Source organism: Gossypium arboreum, chromosome 11, assembly GCF_025698485.1.
Source record: "Gossypium arboreum isolate Shixiya-1 chromosome 11, ASM2569848v2, whole genome shotgun sequence".
In the NCBI taxonomy this organism is placed as follows: Eukaryota; Viridiplantae; Streptophyta; class Magnoliopsida; order Malvales; family Malvaceae; genus Gossypium; species Gossypium arboreum.
This window is the reverse complement of record NC_069080.1, coordinates 133,291,586-133,310,137: the sequence shown is the minus strand read 5'-3', so window position 1 is coordinate 133,310,137 and position 18,552 is coordinate 133,291,586. Positions and strand designations below refer to the sequence as shown.

The 18,552-nt window shown below is 31.0% G+C and overlaps 1 long non-coding RNA gene across 1 annotated transcript; it reads left to right on the top strand.

The window, feature by feature from the left end:
- Positions 1–500: 500 nt before the first annotated feature.
- Positions 501–1,545, top strand: LOC128283498 (uncharacterized). The gene is made up of 2 exons (XR_008273860.1): positions 501–577; positions 1,203–1,545. It is a non-coding gene; the product is annotated as an uncharacterized LOC128283498 (long non-coding RNA).
- Positions 1,546–18,552: the final 17,007 nt, after the last annotated feature.

The following is an 18,552-nucleotide window of genomic DNA, read 5'->3' as shown; positions in this document are numbered from 1 at the left end:
GAGTAGGTTGGTAAATATTATATTTAATATTTACGAGTTAATTGTGATTTTAAAAATGTTTTTGATATTGTGATTTTTGTTTTATAAGCGATTTATTAAATTCAAGTGGTATGACCCTAAGGTCAAGTGGGTTTAGAAAATGAGGTATCGGGACCTTGTTTCTATAAACTGAGTCGTAAATATTTTTATAAATATTTACGTAGTGGCAATAAGATGGTATTAAAGTTTCGTTGAAAAATTTTATCGTTTTGATAGTTAATTAAACAAAAATGACTAAATTGTGTAAAGTGCAAAAGTTGTGTTTTATAACCTAAAGGTATTAAATAGATATAGAACTTAAAAGTAGAAGTCCTTATTTGGTAATTAGCCCATTAAAGAGATAGTGGGATATGATGACTTGGCATTTGGTGTAATAAATAAAGTGTATAAAGGTTAATATTGTAAATTGGTTAAAAATAATAATAAAATGAATATAATAAAAGAATCAAGGTGTCATCTTTTTCATTCTCTTTTTACCAGCCGAATATGAAGGCTTGAGAAGCCATGGAAGAAGCTTCCAACTTTCAGCTAATGCATGGTAGGCATTTCTAGTCCCGTTTTTAATTATTTTTATATTTTCGGGATCGTTGTTGCTTAATCTATCTAATGAGGGGACTATTTTGCAAAACCATTGAATAGTTTGATATTTGCCATTGATGATTATAATAGGGCTTTGAAGTTTAATGGAAGAATATGAGTCCTTGTTGATAGTTAAACACTTTTTGTTAAGTGAATTTTTGTGAAATTGACAATTAAGGGCTAAATTGATAAATGTGAAAACTTTGTCTTTAAAATGTCAAATAAATGAAATGTGTGGGCTGCTACAGACACTAGTGATATTCGTATACAGTAGAGTTTTACTCAACTTCATGAATTTGCATTTTTATGATATAGGGACTAAATTGTAAAGAAGTTGAAATATTGGGTGCAAAACTATAATTTTGCCATAAAGTGAATTATGGACTATTTTGATACCATGAACATTTGGCTAAGCTTAATTATGGTTAAAAATGGTTAATTTGCATGTTTTGAGCTCAGGGACTAAAATGAATAAAAGTAAAACTTTAGGGGTAATTTTGTAAAAATGACAAAAATGACCAAATTGTATGAAATGAGGTGTTTTAATGTCTAAATTAATATACTGAATGAAATTATTAATTTAGATCAAGATCGGGTGGAAAATCGAGAAAAATGAAAAAATTACCAAAATGCCCCTGAACTTTGGTATCTCTAAAATTTAGCCAGGTAAGTTCGTATGCAATAAGCATTGTTAAATTGATGTTTCTAATGCTTTAATATTGTATAAATTGTATATACGTGAATATTTTAATGTCTGACGACATATCGACAAAATGTGGCACTTAGTGTGCGGGGCAATCAAATATGGTACTCAGTGTACGAAATATTGAGAATGGCACTTAGTGTGCGAGATATTGAGAATGACACTTAGTGTGCAAAATATCGAATGATTCAAAGGGAAATTATAAATTGTGATTGAATGATTAAATAGAGCAAAGTGAACAGGTATACATGTTATATTATATGAATTGTTTATGAGACGACTTTATAATGGTGATATTTGGGCTTTGAGCCTAGCAAGCTTTAAGCTGGTGAATAATATTATCGGGTTTAAAACCTAGCAGGCTAAATGCCGATGATTTGATAAAAGTCTAAGACTATGAGACCTTGTGTTAAATCAGCAATTGAATTTGTTCAATGCATTAAGTTGGCTAGGTATGTGATATATTCTTATGCATGTTAGATCAATTGGAATTGAATCATAAATGTGAAATGAGAAGCATAGGTGAAAATGCCTATGTCATATATGTGAGTAAGAGCAAAACCATCGTAAATTATCGATAAGGGTGGACTATGTGCGGAATCATCTTATAATTGCTAATTTGAACGGTTGTGTGCGAATCATTGAGCATGATGTATTGTATTGAGATTATGCTTGAGTGAAATTATAGATATGTGATGAAATCGATTGGTGATATACATGTTTAAATAATGTGAATGCAAAGAATGTGTGAAAGAGTAAATTAGTAATAAACCGCTTGGGACAAGAAGAAGAACGTGATTTTGGAAAATCACCATAAATTGTTGGAGTTGAGTTAGAAGCTGAATAAATTATGTAATTAAAGCTTAATTAGTCTAGTTTCTTATAAAAGAAACTTGCTGATAATGAGATATTTGAAGTGGCGTGGGATAGAGTCAAATGACTTCGGGGTCCCCTGTTCTGTTTTTAGAAAATCATTATAAATTGTACAAAAATGGTTATAAGATAAAATTTATATGCTTAGACTCCTTAATGAGTTTAGTTTCAAATGAAATCAAATAGAACATATTTTGAATTCTGTACAATGAGAAATTTGATTCGTAGTGAAGAGTGGTCAGATTAGTCAAACAGTGAAAGAGGGGAAACTTTAAGAAAAATCTGGTATTGATTGGCCAAACCTAAAATTCTGAAAATTTTATGGATGGAAGATATATGAGTCTATTTTCAGGGAAAATTAACGACAATTGATTTGGAGTTTTGTAGCTCCAGTTATAAATAATTTAGTGACTATTGCTCAGGAAGACAACTTGTAGTGAATTTGTGATTATGTTGTAAACATTGATAAAACTTGTTAATGAGTTGCTTATTGTTTTCTTATGAATTTACTAAGCGTAACGCTTACTCCCCTTTTCTTTCCCATATTCCCTAGGGTTGCCAGTTAGCTCAAAGTTGGAGGCCGTCGGAGATATTATCACATTGTCAAGTCTACGCTATCGGCGTAAGTAAATCTTAGTGTTTGAGTCTATGGCATGTATAGGGTTGTAAAGTTGAGTAAGTAAATGATATAAGACTAAGATATTGGTAACTATTTAATAATGCCTCATGAATATTTTGGGCATTGTAAGCCCGATTAAAGGATAATATACGTGTGTATGAAAAGTTTAAAATTGATCAAAAAATTTTACGGTCTGGTTTTATATAAATGGATGAGTTTAAATCTGGTAGCACCTCGAACCCTGTTTCGGCGAGGGATACGAGCGAAAGGTGTTACAAAATATTAGTAAAAACTATCTTCTAGATAATATTATCGGCAATCTAAATGAGGGAGTACAAACTAGAGAGAAGTCACAAAAAAAAAGGATATGGTTAGAGGTATGTGCAATATGACTTGTTGACAGATGTATAACGAAAAATAAAACATTGTCATTTTACTAAGCAATTTTTTTAATAATTACCTTATATGAAGTCTTTATTTTCCTTTTTGGATGGATTCATGACTTGGTTAAGTCAAAAAAATTTCAGCGATTTTATTATATTCAATGATTACCCAAATATTATGGATTCTTACTCTCTTCATTAATGCAAAATCTAATTTAGTGGCTCATGATTCGTTTCTTTGTTGTTATCACTACCTTCAAACCCTTACAATTAATGATATTATTAATGAGAATATTGAATGTAAGAATCAAGAAAAACAAGTCTCACATGAAAATTTTTAGGACAATGAAACTAAAACTAAACACATTCCTACTATTGCAACACCTGTTATACCAGCTATTGATGATAGTAGTATACCTATTATTGGTGATATATACCGTCTACTAAGACACCTGATCCAAGTATTAATGAACTTAATGATGAAGACATTATCACTTTAGTTAGCCATAAAAAAAGTTGACCAGAGAGTATGTGAGGAAAGAAAAAGATCTATACATGTCATCTTACTAAGGGGGAGCTTTCACTTTGGCCCTTTTTTAACAAAAAAAGGGGGAAGAAGTATAGGAGGTGATGATTGGTGGAAAGGACAAAGCCCTTCTTTTTGGGGAGCATAATTTAATTATAAAAATTTAAAGGGGTTAAAGTATAATTTTATCATTATATTAACTTATTATTTCATAATTTTTAAAGGGGTCAAATTGAAATTTTATCAGTTTAGGGGTCAAAGTGTAATTTTGCCCTTGTATTAACTTATGATTTCAGAATTTTAAAAAGATTAAGAGGAAGTTTTACCATTTTAGAGGGGCCAAGGCTCCTACCTGCCCCCTATCAGCATCGTCCTTGATTCATGGTTGGGTTGGACATTTGAATTGTTAAAATTATTGTATGTATAAACTACTTCTAGCACTTTGATTCTATTGTTGAACCTATGAATTTGGTTTACTGTTCATGCTATTTTATTGTTTTCTTATGGATGTTGGTTCTTTTCCCCTAACGAGAAATCACCTCTTTGGGCATTTCTGACAAAAAGGAGAAGATGCAAATATAGTCATGTAATAGACCTTTGATGAAATTTTGAGTTTATGATAGTCTATTATGCTACTACTTTTCTGATATTTTATCATGGAGCTTAAGATTTTAAGTAGTTTTGCTTGATGATTTGAAGATGCAACACTTAAGGAGGAGTTTATCTAATTTTGGTTATTTTAACTCATTTGATGAATGGTTATGATTTACTAGTTTCCATTATTATTTGATGTATGAAGGTATTGAATATATAATAATTTGCTATAAGCTTTGTCACACACGGTTTACTTTAAACCCATAAATTAGGGATGATTTAGGGGTTAAATTGAAAGATATCATAAGCTAGCGGCCTTTTTTGGAAAATCAGGAAAAGTTAGAAACAAAATTGGACAAGGTTGAGAATTGATTATGGTTCAGTTTAATCTAGACTAGCCAGTCTTTTACTGGGGGACAAAATGATTGTCAATGGATGGTTCCTAAATGGTTAGAGACCGTGAGAGAGGGGGTATATTGATAAACCGTAATTTATACATATTTTTACCCCATGCTTAACGCATTTTATGGATGATTTTCCATTAGAATTGGTGGATTCGATGCTCCTAATGCTTTAATTTCATGTTTTATACTTAGGAGAGAATAGGAGAGCGAAAAGAACGATAAATGGTCCAAAAACAGAGAAAAATGGGCCAAAGTACGAATTCAACACGTCCTGGACCTCCTCACATGGGCAAACCACACGGTCGTGTCAATTTGGCAGATTTGAAGCACGACTCACATGGGCGTGTCACACGAGCATGTCCCTGCCGAGCCTAATTTGAGTCCAATTCTGAAAAGGCTAATTTTGAGGGGCTTCTAGGCATTCTAAAGCCTATAAATACGCCCTAGAGGTGGAAAGTAAGAGGGAGGCACGGAGAGGAAGGAAGGAATTACTCGAAGGAAACCGATTGATCCATCTCAGAAACCGGTTTCATCATCAAGACTGAAGATCTCCCCTCAACTTCCCTCAGGAGTTTTTGGGTTTTCTTTATGTTTTGTATTCGTTATTCTTCTGAGATGTTTTCCTTTTTAGTTATGAACTAAATCCCCTAAATACCTAAGGGGAATGAAACCTAAGACGAATCTTGTTATTATTTTCTGAATTGTATGATAAATATTTAACTTGTTGTTAATTATGTGTTCTTAATTCTTGTTTTGATATCCCAGGATACTGATTCAAGATAAGCTCTTATTCAGAGGAGGAATAAACCCTGTCTAAGAGTACATTTGTCATAATTAAGCGGAGTTGATTGCGTGCCTAGACATAGGTTGACAAGATTTTGCCGGATTAGGGTGAAACCTAATAAGGGGATCCATAGATCGAGTTAATGCAACCCTAGGGTATTAATTAGAGAAAAGTCTCAATTATTCAATCTAGGGATTAGACGTTATTAGTCTTGAATAGGGATAATAACATAACTTAGGGATCTCTACGGAACAAGTTAAATGAATAAATCGTCCGATTTGGAGCCAGAATAACAAGTACAGTCTAGGTGGATTTTTCCTTAGGTATTGTCTTAATTCAATCGTTTTCTAAAAGTAATCCCCCAATTCCATTCTCTGTGAATTCTTAGATTAGTTAATTAATTAGTTAAAACAAAACCCCCTTATTCTTAGGCTAGATAATAAAAAGACAGTCATTACTAGTACTTTTAGTTCATTTGGGTTCGACAATCCGGTCTTGCTAAAACTATACTACTGTTCGATAGGTACACTTGCCAGCATCGCGATAATAGTTAGTTTCAAGAACGATTAATTATAAATATTTAAAACTTACCTGTCACGAAAATCGAGATCATATATATATAGCCGAGGAAAAGATTTTCGAAGAGAGAATTCTTCTCTTTTTTTTTTTTACTTTTTTCTCTTCTTCATCTTCTTCTTGGCTACTTCGAAGAAGAGATAGTTATGAGAAGCTTTGCACGAAGCGATGATCATGAGTTTTGAATAGGAAGAGTTTTGATGCATTGTTGATATCATTTCCTTCTTGTGAGAAGTGTTTACAACCTTGAGTTAAAAGGTGTTTGAGAACATGAGGCTTCTTGTGTGTGAGTCCACTTAGAAGTGTACAACACTAAGGTTGCTATAATTTTAGAATTGATTGGATTGTATTGTTGACTTGCAATTTAATTAACTATTTGGGCAAAGTTCCCTAGACGTAGATTTGTTCATTGAACTCCGTAAACAATTCTTATGTGTTTATTGTTTTATACATCTATTTGAAAGTGTCTTATGTTGTACTACAACACTCCAAACACCACCATGAACAACACTTTGGATAATCAGGACTCTAATCATAAATAATTAAAAAATGAAAAATGTAGCATAGAATCATACTGGTAGCTAATATTGATTCCTTTATGTGTTTCATAGAGAAAAATTATTTTTTTGCTTAATTGAATGAAAAACCCTCAAACTATTTCACTTTTTTTAGTTAGGTACCTAAATTTTTTTTGTCGAACTAGGTACCTAAACTACAATTCTGTAACCATTTTGGGTCCCTATCATTATATCTGTTTAAAAAAAAAACCCTTTAGCCAATCAAGAGTCAACATGTGACATATTTATTTTTAATTTTTTCTTTTTCTTTTCTCCTCTCTCTCTTCTTCTTCCCACAATCTTGCATTGGTTTTCTATCTTTCTTTTCTTTTTTCCTCTTTTTCCTTTCACAATCTTTTTTCCATATTTCTTTTTCTTTTCTCTTCTCCTATCTTCTTCTTTCCAGAGTCCTAATGATTTTCTTTCTCTTTCTCTTTTTTTTTTCTACTCTCTTTATTCTTTTTCTTCAACGGTGGCCAATTGATGATCCGTGGTTTGGTTGTTGAGCATCCATCACTAGGATTTGGAAAATTGTGGGAAAAAGAAGAAGGGAAAAAACAAAGGAAAGAGAAATGAAATGAAAAAGAATATGAAAGGAAAAAGAAGTGAAAAATTAAGAAGAAAAATAAGTAAATAATAAAATAAATGTGTCACATGTCATAATTTGATTGGTTTGAAATTTTTTTAATGAAGGGTAACTTTTGGGGCTTATAATGATTATTGAATTATAATTTAGATACCTAATTTTACACAAAAAAAAAAGCACAAAACAAAACCTTTTGGATACCTAACTAAAAAAAGGTATAGTTTGAGGGCTATTCATCGAATTAAGCCCTTCCTTTTTCAGGTTTAGTGGGTGACGTTCTCTAAGGATTAAATTGAAATATTTTATATATCATCTTAGTAAAGATATCAATGTGATGAAATGGAGATCGGTCATTTCTATAATTTCGTTCTTAAATTTTGTTTGATTGTAGCTTTGGATTACAAATTTCGTTATTAAAGATAACAGTTTAGTTATACTCGATTGCCAAAGTCGGACTTACAATGAAATTTCAAAGAAAAATAAAATATTTAAGTAATGAAATAGCAACCCACTTACACGATAATGACTGTGCCACATCAGTTGTGTCTTCATCAAACAATAAAAATATAAATATTTTCCTTTTGTATTAATCATATAAACATAAATTAACTATAAATAATTAAATACATTAAAACCCTAAGCTCTAATATAAAATATATCATTAAACAAATCGTGTTAATTATATTTAAATCATTTTATATTTGTGTTATTTTTGTTCAATGTGATACATATATTTGACAAAAGTAATAATTTTAGTATCTAAAAGTAATGGTGTTAAAATTTTAATATTTAATTTGAATTTTATGGTCGATTTGATGAAAATTAATCGCTAATAGTATCAAGTTTGAATGTTTCATGAATTTTTCAATTGTAAATTTGTTTAATTTGTCAAATTTAGTCCCATCAATATGATTTACTTTAGTTTTTATAGTTGCTTTGATGAAATTTCATAATTATCTAATAATATAATTAGCAATTAGCTTTCATAAAATCAACTCTAAAACTCAAATTAAACACTGTTATAATAGATGTTGATAATGGCAATAGAATGATCACAAAATAAAGAAAAACAAGAATGCATAGATTTTACATGGAAAACCTTTCAAAAAAACCACGGGTAGAGGAGGAGAAATTCACTAATGTTGAAAAACAAATGATGTATATCTATTTAAAGGTTGAAAAACTCTATTCTAATCAATGTCAAACAGAAAAAGTGTAGTTCTATACAGATTCTACTTCTACGACTTGGTACATAAACTCTAACAATCTCTACATTGGCAATTCTACTATACCTTCAAGTAGGTATCATTGGACAAAAAAAAAAAACATAAGTATCATACTAGAAAATAGTGACAAACTTAAATACTAAATTATATATTAAACCCTAAATATATATATGCATAGTATTTTTATTTCATATCCAAAAGTATCAAATTTTATACATGCAACAAAACAAGGGTCCATTCATAAAATAAAATAAAATAAAACCCTAGAGTTGTTATAATTTTCTAGTTCATTATTATTATTTAAAATTTGTTATCTCGTTAATTAAATATTATTTTTAAGAAACCCTAGAATTTATAAGTTCTTAGAACAAAGTTAGTTTAGGTTTAGTCAAATTATAAAACAAGGTTTGAAGATACGAAGTTTTGATTGTCATTGGGCTTCGTTTACTAAGAAAAAGAGGTTGTCAATTTAGTTATGTTTTATAGTTAATGACAAACATCAATTTGAGTTTAATTACATATTATCATGATTTTGATGTCTTAGACAAGAAAACAACTGGATATTAATGTGGAAACAAGACAAAAAATTACATTGTTTTTTGCTACAATGTAATGATTCAGTTAATTATTGCAAAACATCACTAAGATATTTTTAGGATAATTTGGTTTTCAACTTTTACCATATAGCTTATTTTCAAACTTATTTCCATAATTAATTGATTATCTATATAAAAGTTGAATTTCAATCTAAATCCATATCAAACCAATTAAATATGTATTTGTATTTGATACGTAAAAGCGTATGAGTTCATGCACGGTAAATAAAACATATATCATCAATAATTTTAAAATTCAATAAAATAAAAATAACTGACAATACTTTTAACAATTTATAAAATTATACACTATTATTATATCAAATGAAAATCCATTAAATATGTTTTGATTTATATTGGACGCTCGTCTAACATAAATTTAAATTATGTTACCTCATCTTCACCTTAATCATGACGTAGATAAGGAGACAAGCCAATGGTAAATATATCTTTTAGCCCCTCTAAAGTTTATAAAATTATAAATTAATATAATGATAAAATTATATTTAAATCCTCTAAAATTTATAATTTATTTATAATTCGCCTAAAATAATTTTTTGTCTTCACTCCTAATTTAATATTATATAAAACCCAAAAAATATTTTTACATACCTTTAAATATTTATCCAAATAAACCCTAAACTAGACATGTCTTGTCACCCAAATATTCCATATATATAAAAGAAAAAGGTGAGTCAAATAAAGTTGTAAATTTGTGATGCCTTAATTCTGGTAAGCTCCTCTTTTCAACAAAGACTGCTTTTTATGTCCTTTTGTGATGTGTTGTTACACTGTTTCAAAAACAAACACAGACCTAACTCAAATTGTAACTGTCGTTTAATTAATTTTATTTGGATTTTTATGATTATAAAAAGCAAACAATGAGTCACACTATAGTGTTCTCTTGTTCATTGATGTAAAATGTTTTAACACAACGCAAATCTTCCGGCTATTGTCTCCAATTAATGTCTTTTTATACTTGTTTCATTTTCTTCCATAATCAACCTCTAAGAATAATCAACAAATTCAAATATAAAATATATTATTACTATATATATAAACACCAAATTTTAATTATACTAACACGATGTTAATTGAGTTTTAGCTAAATTAATACTATTGTAATTGTAGTAACAAGGAGAAGGTAGGTTAGTATATGTTTAAGAGCATTTTCCTTTCAATTTAAAGATGGAGGAGTTATTATGAATAAAAGTAGACATTATAAAAATAGATTTTAATGATAGTCGGCCTTTTTAATCTAGAATAATAATGACTACCAACTAAAAATCAACTCATCTGCAAACTTTCTTCATTTGTATTCAATTTCCTTTGAAAAATATAGTTTTCTAAAAATTTTAGTTTATTAACCATGAGATGTGATGTAACGATTGTTTACCTCATCCCTTAATTATGTGGTTGAGGGTTCGACCTCCACTCATGGGAATGGAGCACATATCATGACCAGTTGTTTACTTTTTCAGAGAGCACCTAAGGAAAGAAGATTAGTCACCACTACTAATGGTGGATACCCTAGTTATAGTCTAATAAATGTAATTTATTTTATATATTTTATTCACTTAAAAAGGATATGTAAAATAAAATCTTTTATTTTCTTTTAAAAGGGTTGATTTTATCAAAATCCCAAGACTATCACCCATATTTTAAATTGGTCCCTAAATTTCATAAAGTTTTAATTAAATCTTTAAAATATCATTACGTCTCAATTAGGTCATTTCATCAATCTAATCATTAGTTTAGGCATTAAATATTACTTCAAATCTAATATGGAACATTTTGTCTCTAATTAAATCAAATTGATTAATAAGAGATAAACCAAGAAATTTCATCCTTTTAAAACTATTTTATAAAGGTATCATATTCTTTAAGTATTATTTTCATTTCAATTAATTTAAATTAATATGAGAGAAATAAAAATAAAAGAGTTTAAGAATTTATATTCTATAAGATCTCTCATTTACTTGACTAAGAGACATTATAATAATGATTCACCTCCAAGTCATTCAACACAATTTCACAAGTGTAAAAGTCCAAATATTCAAAAATCAAAGTCAAAAGAAAGATTCTAAAGGCTAGAAACTTTCTCCAAAATCTTAAGAAATCTATGAAAAATAAGAACTCGAAGAAACCAATAAGAACATTGCATAAATTCTAAAAAGAAAAAATTACTCTCAACCTTGTTCAACCAACAAAAACAAGACTAATTTGTCCATCAATATCAAGTCTAGAAGACTTTTGAAGCGTGACCCAACATCAACTCTCAAAGACCCTTGGATCAATCTCAAATAATTTAAAGAAGGCAACTCTGCAAATTCATTTTTAAGATCAAGTATGTACAACCCTTGAAACAAACTACATTAATCAAATATCAAGGCAAGACAACCTTTTGGCTGAAACTCCATTGAAGAAATAATAAAACGATGTTCTTTGTTTTTAGAAACTTTCGAAGATTGAAAGAAAATTTCATTAATAAAATTATTTTATTTGTTTCAAATTTTCAAGTATATCTTTTTACACGAAATTCATGTCTACAAATTTTTGACATATCCAATGGAACAATCTCTACCTACTATCTCTTTTCTCCAAAGTTTTGATGCTTCCCATGTTAACAATTTAAATCTCAAGTCTTCTCCAACTCAAAATTTAAAGGAAGAAATATCTGCAATAGTGCTTCTCCAAAGTTTATCTTTAAGTTACACATTGTAACTGTGATGGCAACCAACAATGCTACTCTTGAGAAACAAATGGTTTCTCTTGCAAAAGCTATGGAGTCTATTGTGACAAGCATTATAGGAATGAATGATCAACTTACTTTCATGATACCACAAATCAAAAGCTTAAGGGAAAATAACTAATTTCTATTGAAACTCATCATCAATCTCTTCAAAAAGTAGAGAAACTTCTACCAAGACTATTTTTTTATATCAACTCAAAGAACATATCAAAGAAGCTATCAAGTAGCATGATCGGCTGTTAACGTCACAGCAAAAATGTGCAAGCATACACTATCAATGCAAGTACAGTAGACAGATATGAGTCTGTCAGATATCGATCCCATAGGGATTGTAGTTCTTTGTCTATTAATGTCAATGCAATAGCTAAAAAAAATTGAATTAAATTGTGTAGGTAATTTTCGGAGCAATATCTTAAAAACAATGAAATAAAATATGGTAATGATAAACTGGGATCCCCAACATGAATCTTTAGTAGTATTCTAAGTACTCACAAGGTATAAAAGATAGGTGATTGTCGACGCAATAAAAATTAATGTATATCTCCCCAAACGCCACTCTTTCATTTAATTTGAGACTTAACCATGCACATTCACCTCACCTTCCGATGATGGCAATATGACCATATTAAGAACAAGTGGACTAAATTCCTTTAGTCCTTACTCAATTTCCGCTTAAATGCTTATTAGTTCAAACTGTCACTGCACCTTCCAGTGTTAGTGACTGCAATAACACTTCCGTGTTTAGAACATTCAAACCCTGAATATTAAAGAATAAAAACAAGATTTAATAAGATAATATTTAACAAAGCATTCATTGCACTTCTATACAGTAGAAAACATAGACTAATCACCAACGTTTTCAAAGAAATAAAAAAGAATCGAATAGAGAATACTATTCCAAGGCTACTCGACTGGATCTCTTTATTTCCCCTTGTTCTGCACTTAGATTTCCTCGTCAGGAATAGATCTGCATCATTCATCGCATTGGCTCACCCGTAGGAGGCTTAAGTTGCCATGGCCGCAAGCTTCAAAATAGGGTAAGAGAGTGGTGGTTCAGTAAAAAAATCCTCTCTTCCTCTTCTTACATCAATCTTTTATGCTCTTCTCAACTGTACAAGTGTCATTCCTTCAGGATTCTTTTGTACTTGTACGTACAGGGCAGTTATACTAGATTGGACAGCTCACGCATGGTTAGCTCTTATCAGACAACTGTCAACTGCGGCGACAATTCTGAACGCAATCTAGAATTAACTAATGCAAAAACATTATTGCAAAAAGATAGTAAAATTAAGGATAAATTAGGTTAGGATTCACTGGGCTATAGAATGCAATTTACTAAACTGAAAATGCTAAAATGTATGTTAAAGATAACTAAATGGGAACAAATTAACCAATAAGTATGGAGAAAACATATGTTCTTTCTAGTACAATCAAAGCAAGACAAAGGAGTTGCTCCACCATCATTCACATAGACAAATCCATACACTCAAAATATTGATCATTTGAGGATGTCATAAAACTATCAAACACCAAAGTTTCAGCAATTTGATGCCAAAGGAAATTCACATCAACATGTTATGCATTGACAGAAACCTACAATACTGTTGGCACTGATAGAGATCTCATGGTGAAGTAGAGCATCCAATCATTAAAAGTGAATGATTTCGACTGGTACACTAATCTTGAGCTTGAAGGGTTGACAACTGGGAATAACTTGAGTACGAGTTTCTCAACTGAATTTATAACATTTGTCACACTGTTAGTATGACCGAGCTTACAAGCTTATGATAATGAAAAGATAAGCAAATTATCGTTTACATTCACTAATGGAGGAATTTGATTATAGACTACAATGAAAAGTTGTTAGAGTCCCCTACCTTTGGCATGTGCATACCTTGTATGATTTACGGCTTGCGCTACATTATCTAAGGCATCAAGCTAAAGGCTTTTGAAAAATTAGCTACTCGAGCTTATGATACGAAGTTAAGTATGGAAACTATTGTAAATAAAAAATCTCCACAACAAGAAATTCACAAAATGGGTCAAATTTTGATTAACAATGAAGATATTTACCAACCCATGATTATGAATGTCCAGCTTATTTTTGCTGAAGTCAAAGGCAAAAAAAAAGTCAAAGAATGAAATATAAGAAAAGAAGTATCATTTCTTTGATGTTGATATTCTATGCATGCTTAAAAAGCTTTTGAAAGCTAAGCTAATTTTGTTACTAAAAGTTATACAACTCGAAGAAGCTGATTGGGTAGATGATCCTAACTATTGTAAGTACCATCATTTGGTTAGTAAAAAAATATCATATAACTCTATCTAAAAGGAAATATCGAGTTTAAAAGTTTTAAAGTTGTGTGACCCAAATTCCTATTAAAGAAATAAAATACAGTGGTAAAATAAGGGGATTTGTGGGGGCGAAGGCCGAGGGTCAGAGGTGTTTCAACCTTACTACACAAGTATAGGCTACTCAAGTAGAATTTGTTTAGAAGTACACTTCTTCTATTGGATATTGATTAGAATAATGTGTTTCAACCTTACTACACTGCTTCTATTTGGCATTGATTAGATTAAGGTTTTTCAAACTATAAATAGATGTAGTTGAAACTCCTCTGGTATCATTCGAATTTTAACATTAGTGAATTTTCTTCTCCTTTGCCCGTGGTTTTTTCTCGAAAGGATTTCCACGTAAAATCTATGTGTTCTTGTTTTTTTTTTTATTTTCTTTTTTGCTTTGCAATCGTTCTATATTGCCATTATCAATGTTCAGATTTTACAATAAGTAACATCATTAAACTTGACATCAATTACTATAATTCCTCAATCAAATATTTTGGATAAAATCATAAAATTCGATATTTCAATCTTATTACATTGGCTCCAAGCACAAACAAGACGGTGGATAACTAAGGGAATGGTTGTTATCTATCACAAAAATATTAGAATGAACATGGTTGAACTCTGGTTAAATATCAAAAAGGCCAATGAGCTTAAATTATAACATTGCTTTTTGGTACGAGATTAAATTATAACAATGCTCCTAAATACAAAGTTAAATTGTTTATCCAAAATACGATACTCCTAAGCATAAGCTTAAATTGTTCATCCAAAAATTGAGGCTGATAATACAAGCTTAAACAAGTGTATCATTCTTAAACACAAGATCAAACTGAACATATAAAAAATGAATTATGCCATAAATTAACCCTTAAAAAATGAGGACACGTATGCAACCTAGTTTCCTTTCTAAGTTATGTTCAAATGAAAAAAAAAAGTTAATGATGGCATGCAACACCTTAAATTTCTTAATTATGGAATGTTAAATTATGTCATATAAGTTAATTTGGTATAGTGGTTGGATGTTGTGATTATGTGTGTGAGGTTTTAGGTTTAAGTCTTTCCTTTAGAATTTTGTTAATTTTTTGTTCTATTCCTATCTTTAATTATTTGAATTAAGTCTTATTTCTGGTCAAATTATGTTAGAATGAGTTTATTGGTTTGGTAGTAAGGTGCTTGTTAGTTACTCTTTGGTCTTGATTTCAAATCCTGTCATGTGCAAGTGGGAAATAATTTTTTCTCATGCTTTTCTTGGGTATTAGAGTTGTATTTAAATTCTTTGAAATTTGGTGGATAATATCCCAAATCCCTATTTTTCCTCACCACTTCAGTTGTTCAACTGTTTTTCCTTTTTGCACGTTTTATTTTTATTTTATTTTTTCCTCTTTCCCTTGTCACATTCTACTTCTTTTCTCTTCTTAATTGCTTTAAGTCTCATTTCTTTCTTTGTTTTGTTATTCTGTTTGTTACCTTTAAGTGATTATAGGTTGTGTCGTTGAAATCTTTGGTGGTTTTCGTAAATCCAATCAAGCGTAAATGTTGTCATTTATTGTTTTTGATGCTATTGATATTAATTTCATTATTGGGGCAAAATAGGTGTTGGTTGGGTGTAATTTTAATTCTTGTTGTGATTAAACATTTTCGTGGTTCGTGGTTAGGCGAGGGAAATGATAATTGTGCCCTACCAGCGAAGTAAGTCTCGTGTTGAACGTTGTTTTTTAGTGGTATGTACTCAAATTTTGCCATAGGGATTTAAAATGTTGCTATAAAGAATGTGGTTTTTTGTGGTTATTGGATGATTAACTGGTTTGATTGAATGAATGTTTCTAGAATTCTTGAGTTTCCGGTTGCGAGGTTAATTGGAATTACTGTCAGGTGGATGATCTAACCTGAAAAAATCATTAGAAATTCAGGAAAAAATTGCTGAACAAGGTTATTTTTTGAAACTGCCCAACGTCACACGGTCGTGTGATAGCCCGTGTGCACCGCATGGCCGTGTAGTAGGTCGTGTGCCAGGCCATGTGGAGCATACGATTATGTGAAATTTTGTAGCCCTCATGGGTAAGTCGTATGGATTACATGAGCTAGTTTTTTAGGTTGTGTGGGCCTTTTAGGCCAATTTTAAGGCCTATTTGGGGGGTCGTATAAGGGACTCAAAAATAGGGTCTGTAGACATCCTATAGGCTCAGAAAATCGTCATTTTTAGTATATAAGAATACATGGGTAAGCTTAGAAGGTATGTTAAGTAGGTTATGTTGTATTATGATTTGTAGGGAAATATATGTGTCTACATGCCATATTATTTATGCTATGTATATGTTGATAATATGACTATTGATGAGTATATCTATTTTTCAGTGTGGGTTCTGATATGATAGAGGAAGTGTTATATGGTAGTTTTTACTGCACATATGGCAACTAGATTGCAATTTTTTATCCGGCAGCTCAGCTGCATATAGGATATCAAGTACTCATCCATCCCTGCACACTGCATAGTACCTATAAGTCATGTTTCATAAAGATTACAACCAAGCTGCCAGATTAAAGTGCAAAAACTCACCTAAGTCAGATATAAGTTTGTGGCTTAGTCACTAAGTTCGGTAGGTTATTAAACTACCCACACTTCCTTTTTTTCACAATTTCAACCCAATGCAAATGCAGATTTAATAGATATCAAATGTGCATATACAAAATATCAATTCAGATCATGCTCATTAAGGCTATCACAATTACTTATCACATTTCATGATAACTATATACATATAAATAATAGATTATTCAGTAACAGATCATCAGATAGTAGTCTTATTGTCTAACTCAGATCATACGAACCTTACGGTAGGCCTATGTTCGATTCAAACGGCGATTATAACCCTAAGAAAAAATTTTGATTTTTTGCCTATACGCCCGTATGGATTCACACAGCCTGGGTGGCTGACCCGTGTTGTCCACACGGTCAAGCACACACCCATATAATCATTTTAATATCACACACGGTCTGTCACACGGCCTAGCACACTGCCATCTGGTTCAAAATAGTGAGTTACACGGTCTAGCACAAGGCTGCAAACACACCCGTGCGATTCAAAACCCAAAATGTCACTCACACGGCCTAGACAAACACTTGTGTCTTTGGCTCGTGTGACTCTAATTCCAAAACAATGAGTAACATGGCTTGGACACACACTTGTGTCCCTAGCCCGTGTGTCCCCAAATCTAAAACAATGAGTTCAATGGTCTGCCACGTGATCGTGTGACATCGATAGCTTGGTTTTTCGACATTCACAATTCGTAGAGAATCGGGTTTTCGTTACACACCTAGTATGGTTTCGATGTGGAAGCAGCCGGAATGAATCTTATACCTAAAAATGACAATCTAAAGGCCAATTAAGCAATTATTCGCAATGAAACTCTAGGATTAACGTACAAACCTAAAATTGTGTCAAAATGTTCGACATAGAACCCCGACTCAAAAATCACTCGCTTATCTCTCACGTAACAGCAGATTACAGAACTAGCACATTGGAGGAACATTTCTCGCAAGACCTTTGCCTAACAAAACCTCAGCCACACAATTAACAAAAATTTAAACAGTCAATAGTAATTTCTAACCTAGAATAAAAATAAAGAAATTTCGCAAAAAGAAAAGAGAATAACGATAGAACTTATGCAATAACTTTTCAATCGATACAACGAACAATGTAGAATTTCCAATTAAACCCGATAACAATTTACGAAAGCAAGCAAAATGAAAAAGAAAAGAAAGTAAAAGAAAGAAAAATGAAAAGAAGAACGGTGAAGGGGGGAAGAAAAGAAGAAGAAAAAACGTTAAATGAGACTTTTAAAAACAACACAAAAAACTAACAGGCTTTTACCGAGTAGCATAAAAATATTCCTTAATGCATATGCTCGAACACAGGACTTAGAAGTATTATAGCTTAACTATTGAACTATAAGGTTCATTCTTGACAAAGATTAACACGAAAATAAACTTAAGTCAAATGTTCAACAATAAGGGTCAAGTCAAACAAAATAACAAAATTTTCCAAAAGTGAGGATTGAACTCCTAACCTCTAACACACAAACAGAGCACTTAGCCACTTATACAAAGACTTAACTATATCAAAATTTAACAAACAACACTCAAATTCTTGGGGCGTTACAACACCGCCACAAATTGGTGTGATTGGATGGATGGACTCCTATAGTCCTATATGGTGTGATTGGCTGGTCAAAGATAGTGTATAGCGGATGGGGGTAGGACATGTTATGATATGATATGATATGTTATAATACATTATGATATGATAAGATATGATCAGAATGAAATCTGATACGATATGAAATAATAAAATATATGTTATGATTTGAATTCCAATATGCTATGACATGTTCATGTTTTGTTGTATATA